The following is a 21,197-nucleotide window of genomic DNA, read 5'->3' on the forward strand; positions in this document are numbered from 1 at the left end:
ATATGAAAACAATTTTTATTTTCGTAAATTTAAAACGATTTTTCTACAGCATTTCATTCCCTACGTATTTCCGCCATGTCATCGTACTGTGGGTCCCCTCTGCTGAGACCACGTCTCTCTATTAAAGCAGTTTTATTGCTGGACAAAGCAGGGCCACATCCAGATGAACATGAACTTGTATGGGATGTGATGAAATTCGTGCTTTATTTTTACCCCTAACGTAACAAGTTTAATACAACCTATGGATCAGGCCGTTTTAGAATGTTTAAAAAGAAAGTATCGGCACCGCCTGCTACATTCACTCCTGGAAACAACAGAACGTGAGGAAGCCATCACGAACTTCCTCAAACAGATAGCCATGAAGGACGTTATATATTGAACGAACTTCGCAGCGACTAAGTTTCACTCCACTTCCTGCTTCCCGAGTTGGTGTGTGCAGAAAGATGAACTTCGCAGCGACCGTGGGATTGTAGGTTTCGCTCCTGCTCCCGCTTTGGTGTGTGCAGACCTTTAAATTGATAATCTACAAAACTTTAGCAAATGATCTCTTCATTCAAAAGTATGTTACATCTTTCTAGATGTTGTTTGAGTGATGTGTTACTCTCCACTAAATTGACCCTGAGAAGTATGAAACATGTGAACAGTTAGGGTTGAACTTTAAAATATGAATAATATGAGGTTTGATGTGGTATTGCAGTATACAAACCATGTTTGTATGATATGGATCTATAAAGTATTTTTACAACTCTAGCTGATACTATTGAAAGTATTACAGAATTACAGGAAAAATAAGAACAGGAAAAACAACAACTTCAAACTGAAATAAGTCAAAATACAGAATAAAATAAATTTAATGCTATGAATATATTTTTAATGACATGTTTTAATGACAAAATAACTGGTATTAGTCTTTCACAATGTCCAGGCACTTGAACTTTGTCCTGAAAGAGGCTATTCCAAGTGGGCCACCCCAGGCTGTCAGGATTGAGAGCAAGTCCTATATGAAAGAGACAACGAGTGTCTGGGAGACAGAGAGAGATAAAAATAATTCAAGAATTACCTTTCAAAAAATAATACAACAAAATAAAACTCTTCTTTTTTCCTGCATTTAGGATGACACATGATATTTCTTTGATTTCACCAACTTAGTGATGTCAGGGAAAATTGTTTGAACAGAATGGATGTGTAATACTGCTTCCAATGCAACAGCAGGCAAACATGACCAAGTTTTACTCTCATTCAGGTTCAAGTCTGAGAATGCGTATTTGCAGAGGTGCATAGGGCCAAGCACTGCAACTAATTTGCATGCCAATACATGGATACACAGATACTCTTTTTGTTCCAAGTTCTTAAAAATGCAAGGAGGCCCCCTGGAATATTGTAATGCCTACCTACATTGAAACCTTATCAGTTCTCTTTGAAATTTGGTTGGAGCATGTTCAAAATTTACAAAAAAACACATGATAAAAGGTTTAATTCAGGCAAAATTTCTTAAATATTTCTAAACCATTGCTGAAATGTTTAAGGGCTTCACAGTGACTACCATGGTTACAATCGGACAGGTCACATGGTTTTAAAGATGGGACTTCTTCAGAATCTTCCTCCTGAATTTGTTTTTTTAAACAATGAAATTTCCATCTTAAATACACAAATTCTGTCCCACACTGCAGCAAAAAAGGCAAGGACAGCAACCCAGTGAATGTTCTTATATCACCACATCCACAGCAACTAAGAGCATTGGGGGAGGGGGTCAGTCACGGGCAGCATCATGACACCCTAAGCCATCAGATGCAGATTTGGAATGGCCTGCCTTAACATACCCATAAATTGTTGATACTACAATAATAACATTCTAGAAATTAAAATTTGCAGATAGTAAGTAAATTCTTAAGTTCCAAAATCAAATACCTGTATGTCCTTACAACATCAAAACTAAGGGACACAAGGTTATCCTACTTGCAGCACTACACACCGACAATTGTAATACATTTTTATTAGACATGTTGCACTCTCTCTTGTTCGTGGCAAGTTATGGTCCCAAGTATCAATTCAGAAAGGCAGATATATGTTTTAGATTTGCACTGATCTGAAAATGCATTCTTCCCACAATACTGAACGTAAATAGAGCAGTATTTTAGTTTAAAGATATGGATTATAATGCTTGAAACATATGTAACTAACAAACTACATGCAATATTGAGGGTAAACACAAAGCGCAGATTGGATATAATCTTACAAACTACACTTCAGCCAAAAAAAGGGTATCAACAAAAATTTATTGACAACAACAATATATTTAATAATTTGTAATTTTGTCCAAATTTGACGTATTCTTAGAGATTGTAATACACAATTCAAAAAAACAATTTAATATAATTATCAGTAGTGAGAGAGAGAGAGAGAGAAAGAAAGAGAATATTAGTAAATCAATTCATTTAGAACATCATACATAATTTAATTTGGATCACTCTGTCAGAAGGATACTGCAGAGAACTACAATGAAGCAAGCATAGTAACCCGACGTAAGGTAAGCACTTGTTCCTCCATCAGTTTTACTCACAATTTACCAAAATTTTGATAGAAATGTGAAGAATGGTCTTGCTTATACTGTACATAAATGCCCTCCAAAACTGATTATGACATAAGTTCCTGTAAGATGGCACCTAACCTATAATCTGAAGAAACTATTTATTACTTAAAAACACATATGTAGATCACGACCTCCAACATTCATGTCTCATTAGATCACTTTGAAAAAACATCAACAATATTGAAGACAATTGTCCAAATCTGATGGCGGATTTATTTTTAAAGAAGAAATATATATATTTTGGCATTAATATTCTGAATCTCTCAATTCTAGAAGTACAGTAACAATATACAATGGAGCCTAAGACAGTATATTTCTGGCAAAAAGAACTATCCAAAACATTATCTTAGTTGTATAAAAGTAATCAAAATTTAGATTCAGGATGCTCTTGATATGTTTCAGCAGCATTATTATACATTTCATTTCCCAACTTCACTCTATTAAAAGCATACAACTGTATGTTTAGATAACTTTATCTAGAAAAAAGAAAAAAAGAAAAAAAAAAAGAGTTGTGCAATGATCATCAATATTATTTTGTTGTACAAAATACAAAAACTGTTCCAAATTTCAGTCACTTTACAACCTAGCAGTTACTCAGTACCCTATTAAACTGTGATAAATATTTTCTGGTATTTCAAATCAAGTAATATATAGAGAGTATATGACTTTATCTGACATTTCGTTCATCCTTTCCAGTACTTATTTGCTCATATTTATTAACTATAAACTTGCTGCCTTTTTATGGCCTTCTAACTCACAAACTTTGAGCAGAAGTGCAAGTACAAGGGGGACATTTTTCTTTCCGTTTCTTCATTTTAAACAATACTCATTTTAATATTCATTAAAGAAGATCACCCCAATTCTCTTTTCATACATAAAAGTATTGCACGGTATCTTCGCGTAAGTACACATCTGGTCATGTTATTACAGGTACATTAAACAAGGGGAGTTATGGTTCTAAAGTACAAAATACAGAACCAGAGGGAGAAAAAAATGAAACTATAAGTTGTCCAAGTGTAAATTTTTTAAACTTCCTTTTTTTTTAAATCTATATATTGTAATTCCCTGACATCATGAATTGGACATCTAGATTTCATAAGAACTACTCTGGTACTCTAATCTAAACATCTGAAGAGAATTCAAAATTTAGGCCACATTATGTCACTTTTACATTTTTTTATTTTTGACTTGCGCGCTCTCTCTCTCAGTCATTTCACAATTTCTCACTCACACAAACATACACTTCATGAACACATCTGCCATTCAAAAGGGGAAGTCTATCTGTCACATTACTATTTATCAGTATTGTGCTTTCATCAGCAATTGATCAAACTAATCTACATTATTAATATAAAGTTGACAGATTGACTTCCCAGAATAATGTCTAGCTACTATATTCACACAACCATCTTTTCTGTTTTCTTAAATACAGTTTTTAAATTGCTCAAGTTATTTGTCTTTTGCATTACTTCATTTGTCACACTTAGAAGATGAATACTGCATGCTTAGACATGAGGACATTCAAAGATATATGGATAAATAAAAGAAAGAAAAAAACAGGGATTGGACAATGAGAACTTCTGGACAAGGCATGCAATTGAAACACAGCAAATATTAAGAGCCTGCAAATTTACAAATGGTTCAATGAGTTTAGGTTCAAGAGGAATCAAGTAATAACCCATCACAGATAAAATAGACAAGACCAAAACACTAACAAATCTATACCATAATAGTATTATTATTATTAATAGTTGTTACCACAGTAAGTAATTTAATTTGTTGCTGTTGAAAGGATATGTCTTGTCTAGTTCTTCTTCCTTTCATCAAGCTGCAGGAAGAACAGGAAGAAAAGCAGACAACGAACAGAAATGGTTTGATGATCAATTTCTGGCACGGATCTTGGGAGAGAAAATCTGTAAGAAAAATGGCAACAATAATGATAATGAAATTAAGATGAAAATAAAATGAGAAAAAAAAAAAGCCACAGCACAATAAAAGTAACTAAATTTTGCCTACTCAAATAGCTAAGAAAATAAATTGTGATGCCTGAACTAATATGTAAACCTATAAGATACGGAATGAGAAGGAAGGAGTTATAGCTGAAGGTAAATATATTGTCTCTGCATTTATCTCGAGCTCATAGAGGAAAGGATGGCTGACAACGAAATACAGGCTCATCTGTCTTGTCAGTCTAAGAGTAGTTCTCATCAGGCAAGCAACTGAAATCTCTCCCTCACTTCCCAGCACCAAAGTTCTCAGCTGAAAATTTCAAAGTCCACGAGTATAAGGACGACTGTAAGGAAGGAACACATCATGTAGATTTCATGGAGGTTTCTCTACACTTTGTCAAGAAAAGGGTGCACTTCCCTCTCTCTGCTCTTTTACCCCCCTGGAGCTTTCTCCGAGGTATGGAATCCACCGCACATGATCCCACCATAGTCCGGCTCCATATAGTTAGCGTGCTGGCCTTTTGTCCAGGAGGTCCCGGGTTCAATTCCTGGCCGGGTTGGGGATTTTAACCTTCATTCATTAATTCGGATGGCTCGGAGGCTGGTTGTGTGTGCCGTCTTCAGCATTAGAATTCATCATAGGTAGGGCCGCATCCTCACAGATGCACAGATCGCCTATATGGTGTCAACTTAAAAGACTTGCACCAGGCCTCTTCGGAGGCCACACGCCATTATTATTATCCCATAATTAAAGCTGGCTTACATCCACAGCTTCATCAATCAAGTACGTGCATAATTTAACCTTTATCTCTTCTCAGAAAGCTTTCTCTGCCACCTGATCTAGCCTTCCAAGCTATTACCGAAGTCCTCTCACTATTCCCTTTTGGACTCTATAATTATTAATTTTGGCTCTACTTCTTTCCCACATTTACCCATTATCTTCTCAGATCCTCGAGATTGGTTTCAACTCTTGTACTGAAATCACCCATTACTACTACAATATTCTTGCTGTTGACCCTGATTACTATATATATGTCTCAGTGCTTCATAAAATTTTATTTCAGTCATAGGTTGAGACAATCCCAGACCTAAATTCTGCAAATGCCAAATCCACCCACATCATTCATTCATGGCACTAACAGAAAATATGTGTTCTATGGAATTTCTCTATGATAAATATGTAAAGAAAGTAAATTCAATCTATATACAGTATATAAAATAGGAGTTTTGTCTGTACATTGTTCAGAATTTGAAAAGAACGGTATTTCTGTATCGGTCATGTCCACAGTAACAAGGAAATGCACTTTTTATTTTTCCGTAATTTCTGTCTGTCTGTCTGTCTGTATGTATGTATGTATGTATGTATGTATGCACTCGCATCACTAGAAAATGGCTAAAGAGAATTTAATAAAAATCAATATGCAAAGTCGGAGAATAAGTTGCTACAATCTAAGCATAAATAATTTTATTCACGCTGATAGAAATGGTAGTTTAGGGGAAGGCCTAAAATTCAATTTTCAAATATTTATGTTATTAGTGGTCCTATCTTAATAAACATTGGTATGCAAAGTCGGGAAATAAGTCACTACAATCTAGGCTATAAATAATTTTATACACACTGAGTGAAATGGTAGTTTAGGGGAAAGACTAAAATTTAATTCTTAATTATTTATGTCATTAGTGGTCCTATCTCATTGAAGACAGGTATACAAAGTCGGAGAATGAGCCACTACAATCTAGGCTATAAATCATTTTATTCACGCTGAACGAAATGGTAGTTTACGGGAAGGCCTAAAATGTAATTCTCAAATATTTATATTATTAGTGGTCCTATCGATTACTGCATAACGAAAGTGATATAGAATTAAATTTCCGACCATTTATGTCTTATACATTTTTACCGTTCCGGCTATGATAACACAGATATTAATGAATTTGTATTCTTGTTGCTAAGTCCATATCGACACCGAGCCACGAGAAAATGGGTTAACAGGATTTAATGAAAATCAGTATATAGAGTCGGGAAATAAGAAACTACTGTACAGTCTAAGATACAAACAATTTTATTCACCCTGGATGAAATTGTAGTTTAGGGGAAGGTGCCTAAAATTTAATTTTTAAATACCTATGTTTTTTGGTCCTATCGAAAAGTATTACATAACAGAAGTTAAAGAGAATACAATTTCCTATCATTTATATGTTTTATTCAGTTTTACCATACCGACTATGATGAGTAGTATTTCAGAGTCAGGAGAAAACTAAATGTGAAGGCCCACAATATCGGAAGTGCATAACATTGATCAACAATAACATTACATTGAGCATTGTTTGTTGTGATGTTATTTGTCTCTTATGCTGCCTCTCAACTCTGATAGATGGGATTACTGCTGCATACCGAGTATAATAGCCTGACTGAATACTGGCGGGAAATAGCTGGGGAGTTAGAAAACTTTCTTCTTTAGCATGCCATTCCTCTGGTTCATACATTTTCTGATACAGCTGGTACGTAACACATTGTTTCTTCATAGTATTCCACTTATTCGATCCCTACTCTGACGTGCTGTTTTGAATGAGCAGTATGCATACTTAAGGCAGAGGCTGACTTAGTAGTAGTAGTAGTAGTAGTAGTATGGCCTGGTCTAGAATAACAATTTAGGCCTATTCCAAATTACAGCACCACAATTCATTAAATAACAAAATTCAACCCTGTAAAGAGCCGTTTCTTAAGAAAAGCATCTTCCTCTTCACTTTTATTAAATTCTACGTTCATTTTATTCCAAATTATCAGTGAAGAGGGGGTTTCTCCTTTGGTTTGGAGGAAAAATTTGCCTCCAAGTCAGATAGATTTTTCCGCCGCCAGTGCAGTGAATCGAGATTTTTCTGACTCATCAGGTACTCCTAGGAAACAGATTAGTAAAAGGGCATAGTTTTTGCCCTGGGAGTCTCCACTATTCGACCCTCTCCCCGCCGAAAACCGACGAAGAGTGTTCACGAATCACAGCTGTCTGCGGTTTGGTCATTCCAGCTCTGGAACTTTGGACTGTTAGATGGGCAGGTAAAGAGTGAGTGTCTGCCATTATAATGAAAATCTCCCCATCCTGATTGGGACTGATGGTATGCAAGCGGGTCTACCATTACAGTGAAAATTCCCTAACTCAGTCTTCATATGAGAAAAGATGTTTCGTGACTTCCCCGTCGTGTTTCTAGACTAACGTTAAGAGCTATGCAATTTAATACAATCTTGCTTACAACGTGTACACTAGAATTCCGTATGCAATGTAGAATTCCATAGCGAAGCACGGGTACATCAGCTAGTGCTATAATAAAACTAAACATCACAGATAAATAGACAAGACCAAAACAATAAAAAAGACTATACCATAATAGTAATATTAACAGTTGTTACCACAGTAAGTAATTTAATTTGTTGCAGTTGAAAGGAGATATATCGTCTAGTTCTTCCTCCTATCAAACTGCAGGAAGAAGAGGTTACGTTACTGACTGGAAAATCAAACATTCTACAGTTAGTGGAAAAAAGTGAAAAAACTTTTTTTAACCCTTAGCTGACCGACGGTACTTGTAAGTACCAGCTATTAATTTGCCTCTTTACTCATAATGTTTGGTAGATATCACGTCTGGAAGTTGTTAGAGCATCCGTGTATTGTCATTCTATAAGGCAAACATGAAAACTTAATATTGGGTAGCTTGTATTTGATCTCCTTGGTAACAGAAACGGTTGTCACCATGGTTATGGCCCTTGTTGTAAATGTAATGTCTTTCATGATATCTGAACGATATTTCACATGACAAGACTTTCTGAAAATGTGTTTATTGTGAATATCGAACATTCTTTTCGTGTTCTAAATAATTTTCAAGGAAATTTTAACAGTTTTGAGCGTAAACAGTGACTTTTATGTTAGTGTACTCCAGAGTACCGACGGTCTGTGAGAAGGCGCAATGTGTATATGAACATAACCTCAGATAATCATGTCCACTTTGCGATAAACTGTTGAGTGACTTAGAATTTTTAGTGCATCGTTAGTAAATATGGCTATGTTTTTAAGTGATAATGAACTGTTAGAAATTTTAGACAAAGATATTGAACTCAATAATAACTGTGACATTGATATTGAGCAAGAAGATGATGAAAGTGATTCGTGGCCGCTTGCCGATATAAGCGTTCACAATGTCTTTGATTACCTGTTTAGTGCTGAAATTGCTAAAGTCAGATAAGTAACAGCAATCAATGGTTCAGGAGGCAATTCTGTTCGCAGATTATCTCGGCCTGTTGAAAATGGAAGTGGCATAACAGTGACTGTAAATGGAAAAGTGGATGATGTGAGTACCAGCAAAGAGGATAGTGCCGATTTTCCGGTTCATGATACTAGTGGGAGTGGGAAAGACAATGCTGGGGGAATGAGCAGAAAATGGGAAACCTCCATGGCTCAGGCGGAAGTGCATCGGCCTATCACCGCTGGGTTCCGTGGTTCAAATCCCGGTCACTCCATGTGAGATTTGTGCTGGAAAAAGCAGGCGGGACATGCTTTTCTCTGGGTACTCCGGGTTTCCCTGTCATCTTTCATTCCAGCAACACTCTCCAATATCATTTCATCTGTCAGTCATTAGTCATTGCCCCAGAGGAGTGCGACGGGACTCGGCAGCCGGCACAGTTCCTATCCTCGCCGCAAGATGGGGGCTTCATTCATTCCATCCCTGACCCGGTCAATGACTGCAACAAAGGTTATATGTTTTCTTCTTCTTCAAGCATAAAATGGAAGAAAGTAGAGGAGGACACAATTACTCCTGAATATAATTTGCCAGCTAGTATAAAACAGAAAAGGTATTCCCCAAAATATGGCAGACAAGAAAATTTCTCGAGGTGAGAGTGACCGCAGGATGTCAAATACTGGCATAGGATATTTCAAGTGGAAAAATACCAAGTCTGTAACTCTTGCATCTAACATGCTAGACAACTTACCACTGTTTCCGGAGAAGAAAATGATGGCACAAGGAAAGAAGTGATCTGCCCAGCAGTTGTTGCAGATTATAACTCTCATACGGGAGGGGTTGATTTGGCAGACAACTTAGGACAGTGTAAGGACTTGACTGAAGATGCAAGAAATGGTGGCACAGGCTCTTTAGGGGACTACTTGAAATATCATTCATTGATGCATATGTATTTTTTTTTGTTTTCTTTGTGAGGTGAAATACATGAAAAAAATCCACTTGGAGGGATGTTGATCTTGGATTATTGACTTTCAGTGACCCCAGAAAAACTTCAAAAAGAAAGTTTAGTGCTGAAAAACAACCAAGAAACAACAAAAGAAGAGGGAAAATCTCCTCTGTCGCCAAAGATGTCAGACTAGGAAACAAGGGCGTTCATTGGCATATTTTCACAGATGTACGGGCTAGGTGTGAATTCTGCAGTTTCCACCAGATACAATCTCGTCTCTACAGTAAATGTAGTCACCGCAATGTGCATTTGTGCTGTAATGAAAACAGGAAATATTTCTATGTCTATCATGATGTAGCTAATCAATATGAATAACACTGTGAACTGAAATTTTTAAATATTCCTCTAATTTTGCAAATCAATTAGTTCATTAATTTTTATTATTGTACATTTTAATTGTCTCTGGACTAATTTTCGTACAACCTTAGTATTATTAATGTGAAAAATTAACTACAAAATGATAAAAGTAGTTTATTTTTGTATCTTGGAGAAAGGTTTTCAGCACGAAATATAGCTAAATAATTATGTTGAACCAGTCTTCATAGGGACCGACGGTACTCTCTCAAGTACCATGTACGAAACACATAGAATTACAAAAAATTAAAAATTTTTAACACTTTATCGTATTCAAGTAATCCCTTTTCATTAGATCTTCAATGGAAAATTGTGTAAAAGTAGGAGCAAAACACCCTTGGCCAGCTAAGGGTTAAATGAAAAGAGACATCCATTAATCACATCCTCTCGGGGTTAAAAATTGATGATTTTACCTTTCAGTTCAGTCACCAATGAAATCATTCAGTAAGTTAGACCAGCAAGCTGGAATACCTAAGACATCTGTACAGAAAACAAAAAGGTACTAAGTTGAAATTGTGCAAAACAATGGGTATAAAAACTTCAGATGTAGATCAGAGGATAAGTGTTTGATTTTTGCAAATGGTTTTCACAGGATATGCATAATGATGCCTAACAACCATCACTTTTTATGGGTGAAGTCTATTTCATCCAAATGGTTGTGTTAACTCTCAAAACACCTACATTGGAGTTTGGAAAAACCAGGTGCTACTCTTCATTTGCTGTTGCCTGACTTACAGTGGGTGTTTGGTGGATAACAAGTGCTTCGAGAATCACTGGACCCATTTCCTCCCATGAAAACATTATTTCAACCTTTTTTTCCAAAAACCTAATGAGGGAGATGAAGAAGAAAAATGTGTGGTTATTTGCAACAGGATGGGGAACAACTGACACAGCAAGAAATTTGCAATCAGCACCTAATGTGGTGTGTCATGACTTAATCAAGTAACTTGCAATTGACTAGATCACTCATTGGAAACACATGCAATTTTTACATACACACTTACATTATCATTATAGACCGTTATGCCTTTCAGAATTCAGTCTGCAAGCCTCTACAAATTTACCATACGCTACCACAATCATCTATTTGCAATTAGTGCTGTGGCCTCATTAAGTTCTATACCTCTTATTGTTAGAAACTGAGTATAACCACTGTCGTCTTTGCCTCCCTGTACTTCTAGTACCCTCCACAACAGAGTCCATTATTCTCCTAGGTAACCTATCCATCGAAGCTGGTTTGTGCGTACAGCTTCATCCATCGAGTTCATTCCTAACTTAGCCCTTATCTCCTCATTCTGAGTACCCTCCTGCCATTGTTCCCACCTGTTTGTACCAGCAATCATTCTCGCTACTTTCATGTCTGTTACTTCTAACTTATGAATAAGAATCCAGAGTCCGCCCAGCTTTCACTCCCGTAAAGCAAAGTTGGTCTGAAAACCGACTGATGTAAAGATAGTTTCGTCCGGGAGCTGACTTCTTTCTTACAGAATACTGTTGATGGCAACTGCGACCTCACTGCATTAGCTTTACTACATTTTGATTCAATCTCACTTACTATGTTATCATCCTGGGAGGACACACAACCTAAATACTTGAAATTATCTACCTGTTCCAGCTTTGTATCACCAATCTGACATTCAGTTCTGTTGAATTTCTTACCTACTGACATCAATTTAGTCTTCGAAAGGCTAATTTTCATACCATATTCATCGCACCTATTTTCAAGTTCCAAGATATTAGACTGCAGGCTTTCGGCACAATCTGCCATTAAGACCAAGTTATCAGCATAGGCCAGACTGCTTACTACATTTCCACCTGACTGAATACCTCCCTGCCATTTTATACCCTTCATCAGATTATCCATGTAAACTACGAACAGCAAAGGTGAAAGATTACAGCCTTGTCTAACTCATGTAAGTACCCTGAACCAAGAACTCATTCTAGTATCAATTCTCACTGCAGCCCAATTTTCAACATAAATGCCTTTGATTGATTTTAATAATCTCCCTTTAATTCCATAGTCCCCCAGTATGGCAAACATCTTTTCCCTTGGTACCCTGTCATATGCTTTCTCTAGATCTACGAAACATAAACACAACTGCCTATTCCTCTCGTAGCATTTTTCAATTACCTGGCGCATACTGAAAATCTGATCCTGACAGCCCCTCTGTGGTCTGAAACCACACTGGTTTTCACCCAACTTCCTCTCAACGACTGATCGCACCCTCCCTTCCAACATGCCAGTGAATACTTTGCCTGGTATACTAATCAATGAGATACCTCGATAGTTGTTGCAATCCTTCCTGTTCCCTTGCTTATAGATAGGTGTAATTACTGCTTTTGTCCAATCTGAAGGTATCTTACCAAAACTGCATGCTAATCTTACTACTCTATGTAGCCATTTCATCCCTGCCTTCTCACTATACTTCACCATTTCAGGTCTAATTTCATCTATTCCTGCTGCTTTATGAAAATGGAGTTTATTTACCATCCTTTCCACTTCCTCAAGCGTAATTTCACCAACATAATTTTCCTCCTCCCCATGAGCTTGGCTGTTCGCAACACCATCAGGAAGATTTCCTTTTACGTTGAGAAGAGTTTCAAAATAATCCCTCCACCTCTCCAGTAATTCCCTGGGATCTATTATGAGTTCACCTGAATTACCCAAAACACTGTTCATTTCCTTTTTCCCTCCCTAAGATTCTTTATTACTGTCCAGAAAGGTTTCCCTGCTGCTTGACCTAGCCTTTCCAGGTTATTACCAAAATCTTCCCATGACTTCTTTTTGGATTCAACAACTATTTATTTCGGTCTGTTTCTTTCACCTACGTACAATTCCCTGTCTGCATTGGCCCTTGTTTGGAGCCATTTCTGATAAGCCTTCTTTTTACATTTACAAGCTGCTCTCACTTCATCATTCCCCCAAGATGTTAGCTTTTTTCCATGTTTGCCACCCATTCTCTTTCTATATACTGAACCTGCTTACTGTCTACTGTTTGAAACTTCTCACTAATCATATCCATGTACTTCCGTCTAATTTCTTTGTCCTGGAGATTTTCAACCCTTATTCGTTTGCAGACAGATTTCACTTCCTCTATCCTAGACCTAGAGATACTTAGTTCACTACAGATCAGATAGTGGTTTGTATCATCGAAAAATCCCCGGAAAACTTGTATATTCCTAGCAGACTTCCGGAATTCGAAGTCAGTTAAGATATAGTCTATTATCGATCTGGTACCCCTAGCCTCCAATGTGTAGCAGTGAATAGCCTTATGCTTGAAGAATGCATTCATAACTGCTAAGCCAATACTAGCACAGAAGTCTAGCAAACGCTTCCCATTCCCATTAGCTTCTGTATCTTTCCCACATTTACCAATCACCCTTTCATAGCCATCAGTTATATTTCCAACTCTCACTTTGAAATCGTACATTAGCACTATCATATCCTTGCTGTTGACCCTGACTACAATCTCACTCAATGTTTCATAAAACTTGTCAACTTCATCCTCATCTCCACCCTCACATGGTGAATACACAAAGAGACAATTCTCGTCCTAATTCTTCCAACTGCCAAATCTACCCACATCATTTGCTCATTTATGAACCTAACAGAAACTATGTCGCGTGCAGTGGTATTCCTGATAAACAGCCCTACCCCATACTATGCCCTTCCCTTTCTAACACCCATCAAGTACACTTTATAATCTCCTATCTCTTCCTCGTTATCTCCCCTGACCCGAATATCGCTTAATCCTAGCACATCCAGATCCACCCTCTTTGCTGACTCAGCCAGTTCTACTTCCTTTCTTCCATAAGCCCCATTAATATTGATAGCTCCCTATCAAATTCCATTTCGTTCGCCAAGTATTTCCAAGGAGTCCCTCGCCTGTCGAATGGGACTGGGACTCCGTTACTCCCGTACGTCCGAGGCTTGCTTAAAATGTTCTGAGCTCGGTAAATTCATGAAGCAGGGTGCAACTCTACTTGCACATAGTCCAATTGAGGATCTCTCCTCTAACGGGTTAGGGACCACCAGTGGATTGTACAGTCCTAGCCGTCTGAGCACAAAGAGGGCCATTACTCAGAATATGTCCGAGATGCCCATTCCATAGCAACTGGCATCCCGACTCTCAGGACCACTTACTAGGCCACTTAGCCGTTGCCCATGGTTCACGAACTAGGACGTGACTACAGTAACCCACAACACGAACCATTTTTATCATTGGGATAATTTTATGGAAAATATGTACGAAGGAAATCCTCATGAATTGAAGAAGCTTGTGAACAAAATCTGTTAAGTGGTAACATCTATGGGGAGAGATCAAATTCAGCGAATCTCTTAAAATCTGAATGTGCATAAGGGAGGAGGTTCAATATCTCGGCATCCTTAACAAGGAAATTAATGAATCACAAAATATTCACCTTATTTTCAATACACTTACATAATATTTGATCATGACGCACAAATAACTGCTAAGAAATGTTGTAGTTGACAGCTGAACATGGCCTGTCGCAGGCAGTTCTCTTGTACGGCCACCTGCAGGAGGTTGGTTTCTCAGCAAATGTCCTGTATTATATTGCAGGAAAATATGTCTATAATTAAACTTGTACATGGGTGTCAACTGGACATCATGTAACTTGCATTGAATTCAAGAATTTAAAACGAAATATGAAAACAATACATCATTGTACATCAGTACTGAAACTGATCATGTTGCAAGTTAGTGCAAGAAAGAACACGTACCAACGCCTCAAAATAACAAGAAATTTTAAAGCATGTGTAAATATACATTAAAATATTGAGGTACTGACAGTAGCATAGCTAGGTTTGGCCGATGGGTGGGGGGGGTTATAGTTTGATGATAGAACACAATGAAGGTGCTTGTCATGCAAGACTTGTCATTATAAGGAAACTGATACAAGTGAATTATATTAATATTCAGACTGCAGCACACTACAAATTCTTACATTAAAATACAGAACAAGAACAATACGATCAAGGTCAACAGTTTTACAGCAACTGGTATGTTCAGTTTACAACCTAAAATCCACCTTTCAAGGCTTTTTAGAAAATATATTCAACAGATCTGTTGGTTCTACAATTATGTCTCTGAATGTCTATTTAGTTTATTGTTTATTTTCTTTCTGTAAAATTTCCATGGGGGGTGTTCTAACCCCCGGTAGCCTTTCTGCCCACTTGGCTACACCCCTGGGTACTGAGGACATACAGTATATTAATTTTGTGCATGCCTTTCTTTTTAACTTTGTACCTTTCTCGAGTGCTACAGTTGGGTCCTATAGAGATGATGTGAAGAATTGTTGAAAGAGACACGCAAGGTTCTTGAATCAGGAGTAACCACTCACCCACCAGGACAGTGTAATGTTGTTAAAGATACTAAAAGAAGAAATGAACAGTCCCTTTCAGAAAACTCTAATGCAGGAATCAGAAACAGATTCTTGATGATAAATTCCCCAGAGACAGAAAACTTGGATAACAGAAAAATTAAGAAGAATAAAAATAATAGCTGTGGGATGAGGCGTAGGAACACAACATCTAAAATGATTGGAAAATTGGCTGAAAGTTTCAAAAAGTGCAATAACTCGAGACACTTAATCCTGATAAATTGCAAGCAATATTTACAATGAAAAAGCCAACTAACATTGATCTATTCTAGGTCACCTGTTGGCAAAAGTTTCAAAACCATAGTGGAAGAAGAATAAGAACAAACAAGAAATTAGGAAGTACAGATGCAAATGTAATTATAGCCAACACAAATGACAGTGCAGAGGTCTTCAATTATTTTTCCATGTGGTCCAGATCGATGGTAATGTTGCAATAAAGTGGGCTCTGGGGTCCAAATATTCGGTTGAGTAAGACATGTACTGGTCTTGATTATGGTAACTGGTCATTCCGTATAATAATTACAGAAAAAAAACAAATATGGTGTATATTAGTATCAATTAGCACTGCATTTCCATGCATTTTTCAAAATTTCAATCCGTGGCGTGTTTACATACAATACATTCACACACAAACAAAATTTTAGGTCAATGATATTTTAAATTCATTGAACATACATACATTTGAAATAAACAATTCACCCACCCAACCTCATTAGTGAGGGAAGTGGCATGTCTTGTTTTGTGAAATTTTTCAAAGTTTGGAATACATGAAGTTACAGCAATGGTTATCAGTCCCTCAAATTTCTCTGCACTTTCTTATGTCATCTGCAGTTGCAGCACTTCAGTTGTCTGCCATTAGGAGTACAGTCGCTCATATGTTGTACATGCATGCGTGTGTGCACATGCACATTTATAAGAATTCTACCCTGCGCACATTTGTAGCAGCAGATAGCGGTATACTTTTCACAACTTGAATCACTTCTGCATCACTTGGAAATAACATGCTGACTGTTTAAACAAACAATACACTCCTTCACACTTTCAGAGGTGACAAATGATTCTTTCCTTTTTTCCTACCTGAAATCCAAGATACTTTAAAAGACTCCTGTGTTGTCGTCTCTTATTTTGTGGTAACTAATCTCATGCATTGTTAACCAGCCCCTACTGAACCTTTCAAATGTTTAATCTCCCGGTTTCTTGCATCACTGCCAAATGGAAATTGTTAGTCGTAACTGGAATGTTTACTGTTTAAATGCAGCTTTCAATTCCCAACCTTAATAAAATAAACTGTCAGGTTGCACATTAAACATGTCCGTTTTGCGTCTGTACATTCAGGCAAAACTAAGAAGAATTACAGTTCTCATACAGGTTTGAAGATACGATTTACAGATCCACTGTAAGTCTCTTGTAGACTATTGACCACTCATGATGAAAAGTTCAGCAAAATTATTGTGAACTTACATTGATGTATAAACTACAAATTACTTTTTAATTCATGTGTGGAGCAAGCAACAGCTAATTGAGTTGGGGAAGAGGCTGCAGACTATAAAAAACCCAAGTAGATATTCACTGCCATCTTTGCAGAAAATATTGTTCTACACCAGGAGATGTATAAATTGTACATTACTCCATAAAATAGATTTACTGTTTTAAATTGCAATTTTTCCCTTTCTTACTGCTGATGTTGTATAAACTGTGCAGGTCCAGGAAATAAAAGGCATCAGGGTCCGGATCCAGATTGGCGTCCACCATTTTAAAACCCCTGACACAGTGCATGAAAATGGTGATGGTGTAAGTTCATAACTTAAAAAGATAACACAAAAACTTACACATACAAATATTTTGGTTCTAAATGTTTCACACAGACTTGCCTTGAATGAAAGTTCTCCTGTGAACAGACAAATCACAGATGATCCTGCAAAAATTTGTAGAAATAATAAAATAACTGACTGCAACAACTTAGAAAGGAACTTTTACAAAGGACATCAGCTCTACCTTGAAAGATGTGTAGTGAGCAAAAAATGTCTTCGTACACAAATTTCCATTACATTTGGATTTATGAAACATGTTGTAGAGATAAATAATGTAAGATTGTTACTGTACTTATAACAACTACAGTGTGTTTCCTGTCTGCATTTAATAAAATTGTGAAAATCTCTCTTTGTATGTGCATGTAAATACAACAGTGTTGCTGAGCACTAGCTTACGGTCAAATAAGTCTCTGTACACACACGGCTGCTTGCATGAATTTATTATTTTTTTTATTAGTGGTTTTAACGACACACTAAGACAAGGACGGGAAAGGCCTGTGATTGGAAACGTAGTCCCTGTGGCCTTAATTATGGTACAGCCCCGGCATTTGACTAGTGTAAAAATGGAAAGCCATGGAAAACCATCTTCAGGGCTGCTAACGGTGGGATTCAAACCCACCATCTCTTGAATGCAAGAGCATAGTTCTGCAACTCTAATCACGCAGCAAATTCACTCAGTTACATTAAATTTCTTCGCAACGTTGTTGACGAGCATTTCACAGTCAGTACAGGGGCACACATATCTGTGAAAGGAGATATATAGTGCTTAAGATTGTGTAAAATGGAAATACCAACACATGTAAGAGAATTAATTGTGCAAATGCAAAGAGAGGGGTTATCTACTAGAAAAACAGCTGAAAATATCAAGAATAGCTTTGTCTGTACAGTATGTTCTAGGCAGGTATTAAAAAAAAAAAAAAAAAAAACCGGGCGAGTTGTCCGTGCGCGTAGAGGCGCGCGGCTGTGAGCTTGCATCCGGGAGATAGTAGGTTCGAATCCCACTATCGGCAGCCCTGAAGATGGTTTTCCGTGGTTTCCCATTTTCACACCAGGCAAATGCTGGGGCTGTACCTTAATTAAGGCCACGGCCGCTTCCTTCCAACTCCTATGCCTTTCCTATCCCATCGTCGCCATAAGACCTATCTGTGTCGGTGCGACGTAAAGCCCCTAGCAAAAAAAAAAATACAAAAAAAAAAAAAAAAAGAAAGACAAAAAATGTATAGAAAACATAAAACATTCAGGCAGGTCCACTGAAGTGGATCCCACCAGTGGTGAGATGGCAGAGCAAAATCCAAAGATAAGTGCACCAAAGTTAGTGGCCACAGTTAAAAGGGATTACAACATTAGAGTTGTACCACAGACTATCTGCAAGATCAGCAAAAAAGCTGAATATCATAGCAAGGTGTCGTGATAAAAAGGCCCTATTTTAGCAAAGTCAATACAGGGAAGCATTGTTTGCCAAAGTACATGTAAACCAGACACCATCAGAGTTTGCCCAATCGAGCTCTGCTCTAGCACATCCTTAGCTGAGAGTCTCGACGTTGCTCATATGATATGTCAGTGCCATGCATTACCAATGACAAAACTTAACAAACAGTAGGTCAAATGATCTAATGTGAAAGTCTAATATTGTGAACAAATATTCTACATTTATACCATTACAAATTATATGTATGGAATTACAGACATATTTGTTATAATTTTTCAGAACATTTATCATACCTACTGTAGTTCTACAATGACAATGCCTTTCTACAAGCAGAGGTACCAGCTTGACGATATCAAAGTTATTGGACTGATGGTTGGAGAATGTGGTATTCCCGATTTCTTTATAAACTTCTGGAAAGAGTTTTAGCTGCCTGTGAAAAACATCGATAAAAACGTCATTATTGCGATTCGAGTATCCATGAACATACTCCAACCCTTTTTATAAGGACCTGTTTAATTTCATGATATAAAAATACCATCATCTCTTCGTTATCAGATACTGGCAAGATACCCGTGCTTCGCTACGGTTTTAAACTGAAACTTATTGTTCAAAGTTTTACATTTAGGCAAGTCCACTGTCAGCTGAGCCTGCAAACTACGCCCTCAGTTCGTACCGTCAAATGGTTTTGGGGAATGATTACCTATTTTCTGATCTAACACTCATTTGAACCCCATACGGAAGAATTTGAATGTTTTAAACCCTATCCTATTTAACATCTAGGACGTAAAAGCGACCAACATGTGAAATTTTGATTTTGTACATCGAACAGTAATAGAGGAATGAAAACTTTTTTAAGGGGTGAATGTTTTGAAATATTTTTTAACATCTAGGATATAGAAAACCACCCTTCATAAAAAAAGTTATGTTCGTGCCTGAAACGGTTTTGGAAGAATCGATATTGTGTTTTTGAGAGTCAACCACCATCTAAACCCCTTAAAATATTTTGAAGTATATGATATTTTACATGTAGGACATAAAAGACCCTTCTCGTAAAATTACAACATTGTACGTCAAACGGTTTGGAGAGATGAATAATTTCTTTCACGGAGCTAACCTCATTTAACACTTTAGAGGTGGAACGTTAAAAAATATTTCCTATTTCACACCTAGGATTTAAAATATATATAGCTAGCTGGAATTTTGTCTTCGTACGTTAAACCATTTCAGGGGAAGGAATGAATATATTTGTTTTCGGATCTTAACCCCTACTTAACTCTCTGAGCGGTTAAATTTTTTTTTCAAACCTTCTGTTATTTAACATCTAGGATAACATTTGAAATTTTAACTTCATAATTCAAATGGTTTCATGTAAATGCATATTATTTTCATCATTTCTCAACCCCCTGTCAAAACCTCCTCAGGGGTGTATTGTCTTAAGTCCACTTCTTATTTGTATCCTCATAAAAAGAATTCAACTCCTTCCCTTACCCCCCCTCCCCCGGATAAGTTGATTGCAATCAAAATTAAGACAGCATGAAGACTTTTGTGATTCCTATCTTGCATGCATTTACAATAGTTATGTTAGGTGTTCGAAGTTACTGCAGAGATATTTTCCGTGAATAATTTTCATGCATACATACATCTTCATTATAGACTGTTATGCCTTTCAGCATTCAGCCTCCAAGCCTCCGTCAATTCACTAACTCTGCACCAATCCTCTATTTGTAACTACTTCTGTGGCCTCGTTAGTTCTATACCTCTTATACTTAAATTCTTAAAAACTGAGGGTAACCATTGTCTTCTTGGTCTCCCTCTACTTCTCTTACCCTCCAAAACAGAGTCAATTAGCTGGGACAGATTGACAATCAGTGCTGCGTTTGCTGATCCAGGATGCCATTCTCTTACAGGGCATGTCCTCAGTCTGCCACTTTCTTATTAAATCTAAATCGATTTCATTATTTCCTCACCGGATAGCAAGAAGCACAGGGTCGGTTTGAGACTTCTTAGTTGGTCCAGGAATCTCTCTCTGGCAAAATTTGTGGTTGATTTCTGTCCATCCTCACGATTTCTTGATAGACTGTCAGCAGCTCGAATGGCTATGCCAGGAACATGACAAATTTCAAAGTCAAAATCAGCAAGGATCAGGGCCCATCGCATCAGTTTGGACTTAGGTCCAGAAACTCTGTTCAAGAGTTATCTGTAAAGAGTCTGAACTTCCTTCCAGATATCCTCTGAACTTCCCGACAGCCCATACAACCGCTAATGCCTCCTTCTCGGCTGTACAATAGTTTATCTTGGGAAAAGAAAGTTTCCTACTGGCATACTCAATTATATCCTTGCCTCCTCTTTCTCTCTCGTGGAACAGTACAGCCCCAAGACCAATGCCACTCACATCCGTCTTCAAGCAGACCTCCCGGCTTGTCTCCAG

The 21,197-nt window shown here is 37.3% G+C and overlaps 1 protein-coding gene across 2 annotated transcripts in view; it reads right to left on the minus strand.

The window, feature by feature from the left end:
- Positions 1–845: 845 nt before the first annotated feature.
- Positions 846–21,197, minus strand: part of LOC136864524 (mitogen-activated protein kinase 1) — a 244,055-nt gene continuing 223,703 nt past the window's right edge. The window contains exons 8-9 of one of the 2 annotated variants that reach the window (XR_010859326.2): positions 14,569–14,693; positions 846–4,503 (exon numbers count right to left, since the gene is read on the minus strand). The gene's annotated coding sequence lies outside the window, so the exon portion shown is untranslated. The remainder of the gene's footprint in view (positions 4,504–14,568; positions 14,694–21,197) is intronic. The other variant, XM_067141611.2, reaches the window with a different exon arrangement.

The sequence above is a fragment of the Anabrus simplex genome, chromosome 2 (genome assembly GCF_040414725.1).
Source record: "Anabrus simplex isolate iqAnaSimp1 chromosome 2, ASM4041472v1, whole genome shotgun sequence".
NCBI classification, from domain to species: Eukaryota; Metazoa; Arthropoda; class Insecta; order Orthoptera; family Tettigoniidae; genus Anabrus; species Anabrus simplex.